General features: G+C 38.4%; 1 long non-coding RNA gene across 1 annotated transcript; it reads left to right on the top strand.

The window, feature by feature from the left end:
- The first annotated feature begins 2,036 nt into the window (after positions 1-2,036).
- LOC141393020 (uncharacterized) lies at positions 2,037-3,092 on the top strand. Its single transcript, XR_012409976.1, has 3 exons — positions 2,037-2,286; positions 2,347-2,624; positions 2,676-3,092. It is a non-coding gene; the product is annotated as an uncharacterized lncRNA (long non-coding RNA).
- Positions 3,093-18,830: the final 15,738 nt, after the last annotated feature.

Here is an 18,830-nt window from a genome sequence, read left to right as displayed (position 1 = left end):
CAAAGAAATATTTGCCATTGAACAAGGTGATAGCAATAATAGTATTATAGGTTTGAACCAAAGCCATCAAGTTCTGTACCTAAGAAACTGCGAGACGAAGTTCGCCGGGTCCCCTAGTGCAATATAAAAAAAATGTTAAAAAACGTCGGCTCACAGCCGGCTGATAACCGCCGCCGACAAACTGTGCTCGGCGCAGGTCTCTGATGCACAGTGAATGATGAAAAGCTACATGCTAAAATGAAATGAATAAGCAGGGTTTAAAAGCCAGCATCTAAAAACATTAGCATTAGCTGTACACTTCAACTGCTACACAATATTCACACACATGGCTAAATAAGCAATCGAACGCATATTTATTTTTGTACATTTTTGCTTATTTCGTTTTTGACGCATAATCTTTTTTTCGTCAGGCATAATCGACAACCACGCTACATATTTTGCAGTCGGCTAACCAGTGTGACCAGATTTGAAAAAGTGTTGCAGCTAAATCAGCATTAAAATAATGCTAAAATAAATATTAAAATGCCAAAAAATAATGCTAAATTTAAAAACGTTATTTTTTAATAAAATATACCCTCCACCACAGTATAGAAGGTATACAAGATCCGTTTTTCCGTTAGTAGCGCATTGAACTAATCATAACGTATATATTCATGACAAAATTCTTAGTCGATCTAAGCATGTCTGTCCGTCTGTGGTAATCACTCTAGCATCCACAAAAATTGAGATAGGGCACTGAATTATTGAAAAGACGCGTCTTTTGTTTGCAGTCAGGTCAATTTCGAAGATGGACTAGATCGGTCCATGTTTTGATATAGCCCCTATAAAACGGTTACATTTTACATTTTATTAGCTATGATTTGCTATTTGAGTTTCCAAAAACCTTCTCCACCCAAAAAGAGAGCCCAAAAATAGAGCCCATGTTTTGGAATAGGTCCCATAAAAAGGTACAGGCTAATTAAAGTTATTTTGGGTGTCATTTGGGTTCAAAGTGGTTAAACAACTTCTTCACCATAAATAAAGGACACATGCCCAATTTTTGGTTATGGCTTCATATAACGGCACCGTCGGTTTTAGTTTTTTTTTTTTTATTTTTTTATTTACATCTTCGGGCAAAATTGGATATCGTTTGGTATTTAAAGTTCGATGTGGTTAAAAACTTCTCCATCGAAAATTTAGTACATAGGGTCAAGTTTTGCTATAGCCCCAATATAACGGTACCGCCCGATTTCAGGTGGTTTCAAGTTTTTAGATGACTGAATTATTAAGTATTTGGGGTTCCCAGTGGTCAAAAAACTTCTCCACCTAAATTAGTGGTATTGGTACTTTCGTAACAAAAAGAAAAACTAACTATTCCATATCTGTATTGAATATTTCGTGGTGGAGGGTATAACAATTTCGAGGCGGGCAAACTTAACGTTTTTTACTTGTTTTATTTTAATTGCTTATTCACATTTTTAGTCGTTTAAATCAGAGCAAAGACGAAAAATTTGGTGTTTTGAGCTGTTCAAACAGCTGTTCTATTCAATTCAACCAACATTTATAAGATTTTTTTAATAAAAAAGTACTAAAATATGTCAGATTTCGTGGATAAAATAATGCTAAATTTATAATGGAAAAATGCTAAGAAAAATGCTAAATGCCAAATGGAAATTTTGCGGCTAAATACAAAAAAATAATGCTAAATTTAGCTGCAAAAATGCTAAAATGGCCACACTGACCATGACCCAGCACCATATATGTATAGTAAGATATACATAGGGGTATTGAGTTGGATGAATATAAAAGCTCTATAATTTTAATATTTCAATCTCGTTATTTTGTTTGTTTTATTTTTTCCCTTTGCTTAGCCTCTGCGGCTATTTTGTGTGGTAGTAGTGTAGAATGATGGCATATTTTGTGAAACCGGATCATCGTCAGTAGTCTCATTTAAAATTCCCACAGGGGATATGCAATCTAATTCGGACCAGGACAAATCCTTTTCGGCAGCATATATTTCATTCATTAACGGGTTATCATGACTTTCCAATCTTTCTACAAATTTTTGTTGTAAATTTAAGGCATATTTACAAAATGGCTGGACTTTTGAGTTTTCATAGATGTATGTGTTTGAAAATCTCTTGGTTCTGGATTCAAAATTTTTGTTTATACATTTCCGCAGCACTTTCCGCTCAAGAATTTGTATTTCATTGGCAACAGTCGGGCTGATGGTGAACCATATGGGGAACCCGTATACCAACATGGGTCTGATGGCGACTTTATACAGTAGAAGTTTTGTGTTTTCTGGTAAGTGTTTATTATTTAAAAGAAATGAAAACATACCGAGTAACTTTTCCCCTTTTGAAGCAGTGACCTGGCGTGTTTATTGAATTTCAATAGCGCATTAAAGTTGACACCTAAGTATTTTATGTCAGCTAAGAATGGAATGTTTTCAACATCGAGGGATAGCTTTAAAGTTTTGCTCTCTGGAACAACAAATCTGGGACATTTTCCTGAAGCATTTCTGATGCATATTGCTTGAGATTTGGAGACATTAATTCTGATGCCCCACGTTTTATAATAGACGCTTATAAGGCCAAGATGGTATGCAGCCTGGTTCAATGCTTGCTCCGGAGATATGTTATGTGAGTAGATCATACAATCGTCTGCATATAATATAGCTTTTGAACTTTCAGATAAATGTGGAAAGTCGTGTAAGAGGTTGAATAGTAGAGGGGCCAAAATACTCCCCTGAGGAACTCCGCTATCCACTGGACCCGATGATGAAATTGAATCATTTATTTAGACTCTAAATGTTCTATCTGAAAAGTAGCTGTAGAACATCTTCACTAGGTAAGGATCCACGCCGAGTGCAATAAGCTTGTATAAGATTCCTTTATGACTAGCGGAATCAAACGATTTTTCAATATCCAGAGAAATAGCAACAGTGCATATTTTGTTCCTCAAGTTACAAGTGAGATCGTTGTGGAATTTTAGTAAAGCGTGTTGCGTGGAATGGCCTTTTATGAATCGAAATTGGAAATGTGGAATTGGATCGATGATAGATTCATTCTCAATTTCCTCTTTTAGGATATGTTCGAATAATTTGCCAATGTTTGAAAGGAGTGAGATTGGCCGAAAGTCTTTTGTCATCGTGCTGTTCGGTTTCTTTTTTATAGGAATAATCTTTGCAGACTTTCAAGCATTTGGGAAATAACAATTGTTGATACAATTATTGAATAAAATCGTAAGATAATTCAAACTGGTATCCGGCAAGTTTCTTATAACAAAGTTTGAAAACTTGTGAAAACCACTTGATTTTTTATTATTGATGTTGCTAATTGTGCTTCTTATTTTTTCAGGTCTAATGAAATGGTATGTGTCCGGATTGTTTAGAGAATTAAAGTTTCCATCAAAGTTGTAAATGTGAGGAGTTACAGACTCGATGCATGACGATACTTTCGTGTCTAGGTCTGACACTGGGTGCTCTGGTGATGTTAGACGAAAAACAGAGGAATAATCGTTTTTACACTGTTGGGCATGATGCCGAAAAATTTGAATTTGAAATATATGCCGGCAAACACATCAACGCCGGACTTTGGTGTCGGCGTCGCCCTGTTGTTGTTGTTGTTTTTTGTCAACGCCCAACGCAAAACTTTACTCAAACGTTGTATGTGTTTTCAGCTTAACAGCTGATTACAATTTTTTTTCTTATTAGTCTGTGTTTAGACACACAAGTTTCTCGGGAAAGTAAATTGAGTTTTTGGGAGAGAGAGGAGAGGAAAGAGCTCCTCGATACTCTTTCCTACCGCCTATTGCCTAAAAACTGAATTTACTTTTACTTATGGCCTATTCTGTCAAAAGCAGGGCTGACAATTTTTATTGTTGTTGACATTATGCAATAATAAAGTTAGATGCATTTGTGAATTGTTCCAACAACCCAGCAAAAAGTTTACATCCGCGAATGCAGTTGAATCACTACAAGTGTGCAGTACAAGTGACGTTGGTGTACATCTTTTTCTATGAATTCACTTGGATGTACTCCATTTTGCTTCCACAGCACACAGCTAGGATGCACTCCATTTTCGATCCAAATCACAACTTTTGATGTAATGTTTTGGATTGAATTTAAAGGCACTATTCGCATTGTGTTTTTAATCAATCTAAAGATGCAGTAAAAATGCAAGCCATTGCGAAATATCCCAGAATAAATAAAATGCAAGTATTATTTGAGTAAAACATAGTAGAATAATAAAAGGTAGTCGCATCTGTCAAATTTAGGTAAATTCAACTCTGTATGTCTGTACAGGACCGTGTCAAATACAGAACAACAACAATACATGACATTTAATAACAAAAACAAAAAAAAATGTTAATTTGTGTTTGTGAAAAAATAAAATAAAAAATTCGAATATTCCAACTAATAGCGGAAGATTCATGCTGTGGAGCAGGGATCAGCCACAATAACATCAGTTTCAACAGACGCAACAACACGGACTGCGGAAAATTCCCTTGGCCTAATAGCTATATTACATTACGTGTAAAATACACGTGTGTATGTTTTGCATTTTTTACATCTACATGTTGTACACATACCCCCATTATTATAAGTCCTCTTTTGTTATAGTTTCGATTTTCCGAACAGATTTATAGCGTTCCGGTTAATTTAAAGTCAAAAGTGATGATTGAATTTCAAGGAGGAGCTTCTTGTCATTAACTTTCAATGTGAAAATTATATTTTTAATGCCTCCAAATTAGTTTATATTGCATTTTCAAATCCATCAGATAGTAAAAGAACACATGTAATAATAGCCCATAGTGTGATCCATATAAAAAATTTCATCTACCAAAATGATGTGTGAACCCATGTGTAACTTTTCGTTTTAGAGCCCTTCCTATTTTTGTATGTACAATTTGTTTGTTTTGATGAAAGCAGAAATTTCCAAAATTTGCTGAAAGAAATAATTTCTTAAAGAAACTTAGATAAATCGATTTGATAAAGGATTTGTTTACATTTATAGGTTATGTCACACAAAAAAACATATACTGGTGTAATAGCAAAAATTATAAATCATATGTAAAATGTCATTTTTCGCACACACAAAGAATTACACGAGGACAAACAAATTCAAAACATACACATGAAATCAGAGTACGTAAAAATACTTTAAATAACATTTCCAATCGTTTCGTTTCGTATTTTCCATAGGAACAATACAAAACGAAACATAACCCTCGTTGGCCGAGCTCGCTGTTTAGTTTTGTTTTGTTTATATTCGTGAGTGCGAACAAAACGAAAAGCGAAAAGTACTCAACTCCACAAGAGCAGATAGAAAACGGAATAGAACTAAACACATGTGAATAAATCAAAAACGTTTGGTGGTTGATAAAATTCACTGTGGTATGCTGATTGGTGGTTGATAAAATTCACTGTGGTATGCTGATGCTATCTTATAGGGTTGTTAAGCAATCATTGACAATACGCACGGCAAACGTTTCCCAAAAATACTTCTTGTTTCGGTGGTGAATGAAACAACTCGGCAAAGCATAACCGAAGTTACATTTCCGCAATCGTACGGTTTCCATCTTTTTACATTGAAAAGTTTGTGTTTTTGTTTTGGTTGTGAGAATGAAACGATTCAGAGAAGCTGAAAAGTTTGTGGCTTTGTGTGATTGGTACGGGAATCGTTTTGTTTGTTTCCGTTCATTGCATGAAATACACGTAATGTAATATAGCTATGACCATTTTCCTACAAAGCAGGATGGATCACATATACATAAATTGAATTTTTCATTTGGAACAAGAAAGATGCCATACAATAACCATATCGGCAGTAGGAGCTAAAAGCATTGATGTTTGTATGCAGAGCAATATCTTTGATGTTGGTATGACTATCGGTTTTCCAATAGTAAGGAGTAATAACCTAAAACGATCCGAGCCTCACCGACCCAAAGTTCCTCAACTGCACGGAATGTTATGGTAGGTCTGCCACTAATAATTCTTTGACCATGTGCTCCGTAGTTGTAACTACTGCAGCTGTTGCTGTGCTAGCTACGAACATAAAAATAACATAGCACATGGTCTATGCTGTACTAGTAAAATCTGCGCAGCACATAGCACATCAGAATCAAAAACGAATGCTATTGCTAGGCTGTGCTGCAGACATTTTAACAGCATAGTAAACAGCCGCAGTCATGAAAACAAAAACGAAAACTATTCCTGTGCTGTGCTATGAACGAAATCAACAGCATAGCATAAAACATAACCCAGAAAAATGTTTGATGGCAAAGAAGTATGTAGTCATGCGTTCAAGTGATCTTGGACAAAATGTTTGCATAATACGTTCGAGTGAATGTAAAAGAACTTGTTATTGAGCTATTGAAGAAACCCTTGGTCTGTTCCTTTACTTTTAAAAATGGTAACAGTTGCAAAAAATGGTAAAAGTGGTGAACTGGTCTCATATAAATCGTATGCTTTTTAAAGTAAAGGAACACTTTGCAGGTTAAAAATGGTAAGAAATGGTAACCTCAGGCACGTAAAGGAACAGAGCTCCTATGACAATTTGCTGCTTATTTTTAGTGGTCGTCGACTGTAAAAAGTCCAAACAATATGGGAAAATACAAAATTGTTTATCAATCGATGAATTCCTTTCAGAATTCGCGAACCGTTAACAAATTTTATATAATATGACTAGGGTTCCGAATTACACTTTCCAACTTGTACGCTGTTCCTACTTTTCGCTGTAAGATACAGCAGAAAAAATGTGGAATATTTACATCATATTAAAGTTTTGTAGTTAAGTATTATATTTGAACAAATGTTATTTTCAAGAAAACTATTCAGAAAAAAGTAAACTTATAGGAAAAAATAGAAAAAACTCCGACACCCTGGATTTTACATCGTTTAAGTTATGTCCCATGAGTGTTCTCAGCACAGCATCCAAGTAGTTAGAGTCCAAAATCGGACTTAAAACCCTATTGCCACCTTGAGAATAGACAAATCTACAAAAACATATGTATATTTACAATTCAGGGCCCCAAATCGGGTTTCCCTTGTACTCTTTTTTATATGGAATTCTTTAGCTCTGTTCTTTTACGTGCAAGAATCTTCAAGTTTTACAACTTTTTACTCGAAAAGCGTTCTTTACTTTAGACACCATACAATTTATATGGAAGTAGATTACAACTTTTGCTACTTTCGCCAGTTTTACCATTTTCAAAAGTAAAGGAACAGACCATTTATACGCGACTGTAATTTTTGTGAAAATTTGTATCGAAATATATAGCGATACTCGATTAATATGGACTTTTTTACTTAAAATTAAATGTGGTGACACAACCGGACGGCTCTATTTGAATTTGTATATATTGGCGTGATTTTAATGGATGATTACTAAAATGGGATCCGCATAAAAATCCTGTGAACAATGCGTAATTTGTAGCCACTTTTAGGTTTTTTTTTGCATTGTATGATGCAACTGACGATCCCACTTTAGCCGCTGAGTGAAACATCGAAGAATGCATAGATATTGAAAGAGTTGTATACGCTGTATTCAAAAAGCGGATGCGCTTCAACTGAGTTTAACGAATTCGCGAATAACGGGCTTTTTAATTTTTATATTTTTTGATTGATTGTACTTTCAATGTTGGGCCATGTTTATATTACAGCCTTTTGCAGGGTTAACCTCCTTTATGAGGATTTGTTTGACGTATATGTAATAGAATTGACATTTAAAACCCAGTGGTTTTGTTAAATCCGGTTATATATAAACGTAATTATGCTTGGTTTACATTTACGAAATCCACTCGTTTTCAACTGTTAAATCCATAGGTTAAACGTCAAATGAAATCCCTCGCCAGGGGTAACAATCTTGAAGCGATGCGAGGGCTTAAGGTCACAATTTCCTCTACTCAACTACTCTGGAACGTTGAGTGGGGGAAATTGTGACCGACCAAAGGTTACCCACGTAGTGATCTCCTACGAACTAGAGATCCCCTAACGCCGGGGTGTCAGGCGAACTCGTGCCTATCGGTGTTCAAGGTTTGCAGTTAGGGTTCCAACTGTATTAGAACGGTGCCTCATTGATACCTGGGCGAATCAATGCAGTACAGGCTTAGTTGTCAAGTCCTTGCCATGGTACTGGAGGGCTATGCCATGGTGTACCTCCTATCCCCCATATATTCAATGACGTATGGAACTCGAAAAACTTAATAAAACCCAAACAACCCCAAATCCCAATGTTGACAACAACTTAGCTATGCCCATGGACTATGATTCCCACAGAACCGGAACTGATGAATCTCGGTCGGACAGGACTAGAAATTCGGAAGGGTACGGACAAGACGGAAAGGTTTCACCGATCCAAAATTTAGTCGATGATAGCCTCACCGAACAAAGTAGACAACTACTCGCCCTTTTGGAACGGACGCTGACCCTGAATCGAACTCAGAGTGAGATCTCTACTATGGACGAGGACAGTTCATCGGACGACGACCTCGACAGAACGGTCGTTCCAGCGACTGTAGCCGCTGATAAACTGGCCTCGGTCCAAGTGGAGATCTCAACACCTGTTGATCCTGGATCATCGTCAGTCCAAAAGAGCCCTTCGTCGGCCGTGGCCGATAGACCTACTCTGCAGAAGCAGAAAGCTACTGAGGAAGGACCCTCGACCAGCCACGTGGTCGAAGCGGCTCCCACTGACTCAGATAAAAATGTACGTCGACTAACCAAGGCTAGGAAGGCGTACCGTAGGTCGATGCACTACTTAAGGAAGTGCGTCGGCAGAGATCCCTCGTCCATCTCGCTGAGGGAGCTTAAATTGATAAAGATTAATCTGAAGGTGGTGAATAAGTTCGAAAAGAACCACCCTCACCTACCCAAGAGAAGTCCACTAGTCAATAAGCTCTCTCTTATCAAGTTGAACGAGCAAGAGAAAACGACACCATCATCGACACCCACAACCCACAAAAGGATCGATGGTGGATCGGCTCGGCGCTCAAAGGATATACCTCCATTGAAGCCAGTTATCTCGACAAAGCGCTGCTCCACACAATCTGAGCAGCACTCAAAGTCGTCGGTAATGGATGATAAGGAGGTAAATCCCAATTCAGGAAAGCAGGGGGCTATGAAACCTGGCTCGGCACTGGTCACTGCATCTGGCAGTGTGGCTCCTACCAACATCAACCCAACTCCATCGAACAAATCGGTGAAGCGGGTTAGATCAACGGAGGAACCGCATCACAGGGCTAAGAGACCCAATCCGAACCAGGATTCCAAGCCATCTACCTCCTCTGCCCGCCCTGAGAGCAAGAAGGCCACCGCCAATGACAATACTCGGAAGAAATCGAGTAGACCGATGGTGCCGGATGAACTCCGGGTAGCAGTCATCGACAGATCGGATCCAGATGGCAGGATCAGTGACAGTCGGTGGCTGCTAATAGAAGATCGTCTGAGGGACATTGTGTTCGCAGGCGAAGGGGAACCACCGAAACATACCCAGTTCGGCAGTGCAGCTTCCTACAGGGGCATCAAGGTCATCTGCTGTGAAAACAAGGAATCCTTGGATTTCCTTGTCAACACAATTGGCGGCCTTGGTGAACTCTGGGAGGGCTGCCAATTGTCGGCTGTCAGTATGAAGGAGATTCCCACCAGACGAGTTTTGTCAGCTTGGGTACCACCACCTGAGGTGGACCCTGCGCGAATACTGACGATACTTGGCAGGCAAAACCCCAATCTCCAGACTAGCTCCTGGAAGCTGGTCAGCCACAGTCCGGATAATGGGGGCCTTGTCATTAGGGTGTCAATAGACACCCAAGGACAGGAATATCTCCGGACTCGTGAGGGGAAGCTGCACTTTGGACTAGGATGGATCAGGTTCCGCCTAGCCCGAGGACAGTAAAGGAGCGTAAGCAGCAGCCGCTTCGCATAATGCAGATTAACCTGCATCACTGCAAAGCGGCTGCTGCTGAACTTCTACTTTCTCTCACGAAGTCCGAGGTTGACATCGCCTTGGTACAGGAACCCTATTTATTTAAGAATAGTGTTGCTGGGCTAAGCGATGGCAACTATACCACCTTCGCCACGTCCAATGGAGACAAGGTAAGAACATGTATAGTTGCCAAAAAGAAACTGAAATTAATGTATCTCTCAAATTTTAGCGGAGGAGATGTTACGGCAGTCAAACTGGAAGACCGCTCACACAGAGCCACCATCTTCGCCTCCATATATGGTAACATGGGGCGCCTTCGCCACGTTTTTGTTCAAAATCTTCTCATACCGACACCGTTAAAGTTTTTTCAAATATTATTTTTGGTACAAATATAAGCATATCTTGACTATAAGTTTTGATATATAAATGGTTATAATTTTGTTTTTAAAATATTATTTTTGAGAATTTACAAAATGTGTAAAAAGTGGCGAAGCCTCCCCACCATGGGGCAGCTTCGCCATCGATATTGAACATTCTCCAACTGACCCTAAAACTGTAATTTACCATACTTCTTCCTTAAATATCAACATTATGCAAAAAAGGAACATGTTTTCTATTGAATAATCAAAAATTATTTTAAAATTCACAAAAATTAACCGATTCTAGCGGTTAATTGAAGTAGGTACCTTGAATTTAGGTACAAAAATCATAATATAACTAAAACAAGATACGTTTTGGATAATATTAGATTTTTTCTTCATATTATAGTGTGGTATATCTATGGTATGAAGAATTTAAGTTAAACATGACAAATTTCTAACATTAACCCACCACGCCCCTATCATGGCGTAGGCGCCCCACCCCTTACACATTTCATAATATTAATATATTGACATTTGCAATTGCTTTTTTCATGCGAATTATTGGGATTTATATTCTTCAGTAGTTGTCTTCTAACGGTATAAAATGTGGTTTTGATATCACAAAAGGTAAAGAAGATATCACAAAAAATACCTACCATAATTATTTTCCCAATACCCTGAAAACACAAAACTGGGTGCGTCCGCTATCATACCTATGTCACAACTGCCAACTTTTGGGAGATGATAGATCTTCATTAAACTCACAATTTTGCTTTTAACGGATTTTTTCTAGCACTTGTATTTTGCGAGAAAATCGGCGCTGGCGTAGCCGCCCCAGTGGCGAAGGCGCCCCATGTTACCATATATGCCGTATGAAAGCCCTGACCCTCCCGGCCAACACGTAGAGAAGCTTGTCAAAGAAATGGGGAGCACTTGCTTCATCATCTTAGGATGTGATGCCAATGCTCACCACTTCCACTGGGGCAGCAGCGATACGAATGCCAGAGGTGAGTCTGTATTCGATTTTATTTTAAAGTATAATCTCAGAATATGTAATAGGGGAAAGGAGTTCACCTTTCAAAATAGAACCAGAGAGGAGGTTATTGACATAACCTTAATTAATAAAGACGAATCCCTCATTAGTGACTGGAGGGTATCTGAAGAGTGCTCCTTTTCGGATCACCGAAAGATACTCTTTCAAGTCTCTATTGACGGAATTCGACAACCACCACATAGGAATCCACGGAAAACCGACTGGAACAAATTCAATGAGCTAGTAAGCTCCGAGCTGGGAGTATCGCAATACCCCAAAACAGCCAAGGAGCTTGATAGTGCAGTGAATCACGTAACAAAGGTTCTCGTGGATAGCTATGAGACCGCCTGCCCACTAACCCATCCAGGCAGAAGAAGTCAACCGGTCTGGTGGTCAAAAGAACTAGCTAACCTCAGAAGGACTAGCAGAAGGCTCTATAATAAAGCCAACAAAACGAAGTTGTCCACAGATTGGGAGAACTATAAGTTATCTTTCAATAAGTACAACAGCGAAATAAAGAAAGCTAAACGCAGATCATGGGTCTGCTTTAGCGAGTCTATAGAAGGAGTTAAGGACGTTGCTAGATTCCGTAGAGTACTCTCGAAGGACCCCAAATCCATAGGGAGTATTAAACGGGATGATGGCACATGGACTAACTCCGGTCTAGAAACCCTTGATCTCCTGGCCAAAACCCACTTTCCCAACTGCATGGATGTAGTGGAGAGCACTAGTGCTCCAAGCACTTGCAACCATGCCACTGGGGATGTGAGCATCATCGAGGAGATCATAAGTCGTCCAAAGATAGCCTGGGCAATTAACACTTTCAAACCCTTTAAATCACCTGGTCCGGACGGTGTTTTCCCTGCCATGCTGCAAAATGCATCGGAGGTATTACTCCCACATCTGGACAATATTTTCAGAGCCTGTCTGTGTTTATCGCTCACTCCGGCTCTATGGAAGGAGGTCACTGTGACATACATCCCCAAGGCGGGGAAGTCAAGCCATACACTTCCCAAAGACTATAGACCGATCAGCCTGTCTTCCTTTCTTTTGAAAACTTTGGAAAGACTGCTGGACCTTGGAATAAGGGCCAGGCTTGGAAATAGTGCTATAAGTTCTGCCCAACATGCCTACACCAAAGGCAAATCGGTGGAAACTGCACTGAATGAGGTCGTGGGCTTCATCGAGAGGAATATGGATGGATCAAACTATACATTAGCAGCCTTTCTAGATATAGAAGGTGCCTTCAATAATGTAAAGCTTGAATCTATCCATAACACACTCTCTAACCTTGGTATTTCTTTTACACTGATCAATTGGATTGACGGAATGCTAAGCAGCAGGATAATCAATTCAAATATCGGTGAGACTTCCATTCGGAAGTCTGTCACCAGGGGCACACCACAAGGTGGCGTTCTATCGCCACTGCTGTGGCTTCTGGTGATTAACGAAATACTCAAGGAATATGATAGACTACGAATAAAAACTATTGCTTATGCCGACGACGTGGTCATTATGATCAGCGGTAAATTCCCACAAACATTATCGGAACTCATGCAAGGAGCTCTAGTCAAATTATCAAGATGGGCGCACAACAATGGACTTGGGGTGAATCCGTCTAAGACTGAGCTGGTCCTGTTTACCAAAAAGAGGAAAGTAAAACCATTCACACTACCAATGCTTGATGGGGTTGTTCTGGAGCTGTCTCTTGAAGCCAAGTACCTCGGCATCATCCTGGACCATCAATTAACATGGAAAAGGAATGTCGAGGAACGTGCCAAGAGAGGGCTAATAGCACTCTATTCTTGCAAGAACTCCATAGGTAAGAGCTGGGGACTGAAACCACAGGTCATCCATTGGATTTTTACGACCATAGTTCGCCCAATCCTCACCTATGGTTCTCTGGTATGGTGGAATGCTTTAAACAAGACGACGCTTCTTCACAAGTTAAACACAGTCCAAAGAGCGGCATCACTGTTAATTACCGGTGCTATGAAAAGCACTCCACAGGCAGCACTCAACGTCCTACTAGATCTTCATCCGTTGAATCTAGTAGTACAAGAGCTGGCAGCCAAGAGTGCTCTCCGTCTCAAAGAGACAAACTCATGGCACAATACTGATTACGGTTATGCCTCTATCTTACGACGATCCGGATTCCAACTGGGATCGGAGGTAATCAGTGATTACATATCACCACAGTTACACTTCGATGAGATTGATGTACGAATACCCCACAGGGAGGCCTGGACTCACAATTCCCCACCTCTACTCGGTATAGAGATTTATACCGACGGCTCCAAGATGGAAATGGGAACAGGTGCAGGCGTCTACAGCGATGACCTCAATTTACGGCTCTCATATAGGTTGAACGAACATTCTAGTGTATTCCAGGCCGAAATCTTTGCAGTTAAGAAAGCAGCAGAGTTGATAAGCAATAAAAAAGGGGACATAACTGGACCGGTGACTATCTACGTGGATAGTCAGGCGGCCCTTAAATCACTCAAGTCCCACTCAATCAAGTCTGCTGCGGTCTTGGACTGCAGGAAAGCTCTGGAAGACCTAAAATCAATCGTTACCTTATGCTGGGTCCCGGGTCACTGCAATATCGAAGGCAATGAGATAGCGGATGAGCTGGCACGTAGCGGATCGGAGTCAACCGACATTGTAATCGACAACTCTATCAAGCCACCCTTGTGTCATTTCATGCGGCAGCTAGAACAAGTTTACCGGGACAAGGCTGGTCAGATTTGGAACAATGAACCTGGTTGCAAGGTATCAAAGGCAATCTGGCCCAACCTATCTCAGCAAAGAACTATATCCCTTCTCTCCATGAAGAAATCCGATCTAAAATTAATGGTTGGAACAATCACAGGACACTGCAGGATAAGATCCCTAACCTGCAGATGGGATAGAGACACTACCGACTACTGCAGACTATGCGAAGATGAGGAAGAGACGGAGACGATTGAGCACTTATTATGTCGTTGTCCAGTGCTCATGACCAGGAGACTTCGAACGGTGGGTGAACACACCACAACATCTCTGACAACGTTCTGTCAAGTCGAGCCGACGAAACTGCCAAAGGCCTAAAATGGCTTCAACGAGAACCAACCAATGCGTCTTAGCATGGCAAACTCTCCTCTCTCGCCCCTATGTCTAAAACATCCTTTTCAACGACTTCTCTACCAAATTACTCTTTTTATTTCATTATCTTGTATAATTCTTTCCTTGACGTCTTTCTTCTTTTCCATTCATTTCTTCTCTTTCAAACCCCCCCCCCCTACAGGATGAACACAATGGACCATAAGGTCTCCGAGTGAAGTGGCTGTCCAATATGACAGCTACGCGTCCTTTAACCTAACCTAACCTAGCATAAATCTTTATTTCCAAACCTTATAAGTTATAACCCTGCGTTTACACATGACAGGACATTTGAGTACATGTATTGATTGTCAAAAACCCAAAACTTGCCTGTGTGAAGTAGGCGTCCAGGTAACTGCAAAAACGGTTGTAAAAGATGCTCTGTCCCAGAACCTACAAGAAGCTACTATTTTTACTTCGATAACATTTTTTCATTTATGTTATCGAAAAAATAGTAACAATTAGTAGATTCTTCCAGTACTGGAAGAGGCCAATTATGAATGAAAATCGTCGATTTCTTTTTGTTTTCAATTCATATATTCTGTTTTTGTTTTGTTTCATCCCAGTACTGTTGTCTCTTTTGTTATTTGAAATAGTTTTGTTCTCATTTATTCAAAAATGTCCATGTTTACTGACAGTCTGTCTTGTGTAAACGCCATGTTAAGTAGGCAATTATGCTTTCGATGGTAAGCTAATAGGCCATTTAGATATGACTTCATTAGCCGGATATAGCAATTATCGGGTTTTATTTTCTAAATCTTACATGTTTAAATATCTACGAATAGATATCAAATGCTGTTATGCATACATTTTTTAATTACAACAAAATTAATTTAAATTAACTTAACTTAACTTAACTTAATTACAACAACACATTTTTGAAACAAGGATGCCTTCTTTCGCCATTGTTGTTTGCTTTGTACATAAATGACCTAAACGAATTCGTTGAAGGTGGATTGTTAGTCGGCGATCTTAACATACGGCTTCTTTTATATGCGGACGATATAGTCTTACTATCAGATCATATTAAAGTGCTACAGAATATGATTCACAAACTGGAGATGTATTGCAAAATGTGGAGTTTGGAGGTAAATTTATCAAAATCGGAAATCATGGTATTCAGAAACGGGGGCAAATTAAGTAAATATGCAAATTGGATCTATAATAGTATGGAAATAAAGATATCCAACGAGTTCAAATATCTTGGAGTAACTTTCACCCCGAAAATGAAGTTTAACAAACATATAGAATACAGAAATAATGAAGCAAAAAATTCAATAAACGCAACATGGAAACAATTTATTGAAAGACCAGACGTAAATATGAATGCTAAATGGAAGCTATTTTTATCTGTTTGTAGATCGATACAAACGCACGCTGCTCAAGTGTGGGGACACTCTTATAGTACGTTTATATATAAACGGATTTAACAAACCGACTGGGTTTCAATCCCATTGCTCATATTTCAAATAAATCCTCATAAAGTAGGTTAACCCTGCAAACGGCTATAATATAAACATGGCCTTACTTTGAAGAAATTAATGCCGTACAAAGATATTTTCTTAAACGAATTTTGCAAGTTCCAAGCTTTAAGGCCTGCGTACATAAGCTCCCTTGCCTGAAGGCCTGCGTACATAAGCTGCTTTGCCTGATTGCCTTGCTTTGCTGCTTCAATAAAAAAATAAAAGAACAAAGAAGGCCGACCCAATTTCCAACTGATGGCAACCCAGTTCGAAATTTCGTCTTTATTCTATTATTTTTATTACGTCAGAAATGAAGCAGGTAAGCAAGGCAATCAGGCAAAGCAGCTTATGTACGCAGGCCTTAATTGCTTTGCTTTCCTGCTTCATTTCTGACATAATAAAAATAAAAGAATAAAGAAGGCCGAGCAAATTTCGAACTGGGTTGCCCTTTTCTTTTTTATTCTTTTATCAGAAGCAAGCAAGGTAAGCAGGCAAGGCAGCTTATGTACTCCCGCCTTAAAGGCCTGCGTACATAAGCCGCTCGGCTTTCTTACTTAATTCATTTCTGGTAAAGCAATAAAGAAATGTCAGAACCACATTTCAATTAGGTCGAACTTGGTCTTTGGTCTTTTACCAGAAATGAATTAAGCAAGAAAGCCGAGCGGCTTATGTACGCAGGCCTTAACTCCGAACTATATAAGTATGTTGGAAACCGGTGTGGAAGATACCCAAATATATACAATGGGACTGCATTTAAACTATATAGGAAGAACTCTGTTTCGATACACCCACAATAGACTCCCCAATCGGTTATCGAAACTAACACTAACTCGAGATACTTTTAAATCCGAACAGGGCTCAACATTACCTCAATGAAAGGTTCCCATATGAGAAACTTGTGTGGATTTAAGGAATGTAAGCTATGCAATATGCGCGAGGTTGAAACATTACAACATTTTCTAGGCGTATGCCCTATACTTCAAGAACATAGACGGTCCGCATTTCAGAAGTCAACACTAACCGAAGATGAGGTTATTCGAATACTTGATGGTGAAGAAGAAGGCGGTTGGCAAAACCTAACGATATACCTAGAGATGTCCTACAAATACCGGCAAATTATACTTAATGAATTCTATTAAATAACTTAATTAAAATTACATGCGACAGACGTTTACTTTAAACATTATCGCCAACTTCTTACTTTGAAAAATAACATAAACGAATTGTTTAGTATTACGAATTTATTTAGTCAATAAAGAAGTTTTTACTACTACTACATATTTAAATATTTTTTCATTTATAGAATCAGAATAATTTTCTTAACCCATGTATCAAAAATCGTTGATGTGTTCGAAAAAATAATTTTTTCAAATGGAATTGCTAAAGAATTTTGTTTTTCCCCATATGCATGACCTGCACCAACTAACAATTTTACAAAAACAACATTTGCTTTGTTCCAGAACCTGTAAGAGGCTACTATTTTTGAAATCGTTCTAAAAATGTTTTTAAGAAAAATATAAAAACAAATATAACAGCTTTTAGTCAAAATATAATAAAAATGTAATAACAACAGGTTCTTGAAACGAAGTTATTTGTGGTTGCGAATTTCGTATTTATCTATGCTTAATGTGCTTAATGTGGTTTCTACACGGTATGTTTTTTACATATTCATGCATAGCAACTGTCACTTTTTTGCCCATATGTAGTTCTTTCTGCACGGCAAAATTTTATTTTTCATTAGTTTTCTGTTGTTTTCTTTATTTATATCGCGTACAAACAAAACAGCTGTTTACCTTTGGTTGTACAGACGATAATAGAGCGCGTTCTATTCGAAAAGAATACATATGTATGCACATAACACTTTTATGCATTGAAATTTCTGTATGGTTCACACCATGTGTACAAAATTCAGATTTGTAAAAAGTGACAGTCGGTATGCACAAATATGTAAAAAACATACCGTGTAGAACACCCTTAAGCCCTAAATACATCCAACGTTTGAGTGAAGTTTCGTGTCATTTGTCATGTCTACCAGAAATGACACAAAGCTTTACTCAAACGTTGGATGTGTTTTCAGCTTTATATATATCGACGCCTCCAAACAATAGTATGCTAAGTCGACTTAGCATGTTTTCAATTTCTTTACATTTTTATATTTAACGTCATTTAACTTAAATTCTGTCAAATTTTGGTAATAATCGGACAATCCGAACAGAAGTTATAAACAAATATTTACTTAGCATAGTACTGAAGGTCAAAGAAATTTCCAAATTTTAGAGCTTGTCCTGCAAAACTCGCTGTTCAGAATTAGCAAACTATTATTTGGAGGTGTCGAACGTCCTTTAACTTAAATTCTGTCAAATTTTGGTAATGATCGGTCAATCCGAACAGAAGTTATAAACAAATATTGACTTAGCATAGTACTGAAGTTCAAAAAAATTTCCACTCTTTGATAGCTTCTCCTGCAAAACTCACTTTTTAGACTTAGCATACTATTATTTGGAGGTGTCGATATATGCACACGCACACAATAATTTTTCATTTAGAAAAAAATAAGGATATCATATCAACACAAAGTTTTATCAACTAATTTGACTTAATTCAAAAACAAAAAAAAATAATTTTTGCAAGTTTTTTAATAATTTATTTTCACTTTTTTATTGTTTGAGTATTGTTACTTTTTTCGTTATGGGTACTTTACACGATATGTTTTTAACATATGAGTTGTCACTTTGCATATACATATATTTCGCAAAGTAGCCTACATATGGGAAAAACTACTGACCTTTCCTCTGATGTAAATTGCAATAAAGTGTTTGCTAGATAACGGGCCTACTGCCTATTATATAATGGGTTCTGTGTAGAGAACCACATTTTTATCCCATGCTACATATTGTCTCTCCAAAAGTTTATGTAACACCAC

The sequence above is a fragment of the Musca autumnalis genome, unplaced genomic scaffold (assembly GCF_047663935.1).
Source record: "Musca autumnalis isolate F117 unplaced genomic scaffold, ASM4766393v1 scaffold_2, whole genome shotgun sequence".
NCBI lineage: Eukaryota > Metazoa > Arthropoda > Insecta > Diptera > Muscidae > Musca > Musca autumnalis.
The sequence above is the reverse complement of the archived record's forward strand: the minus strand, read 5'-3'. Positions and strand labels throughout refer to the sequence as shown.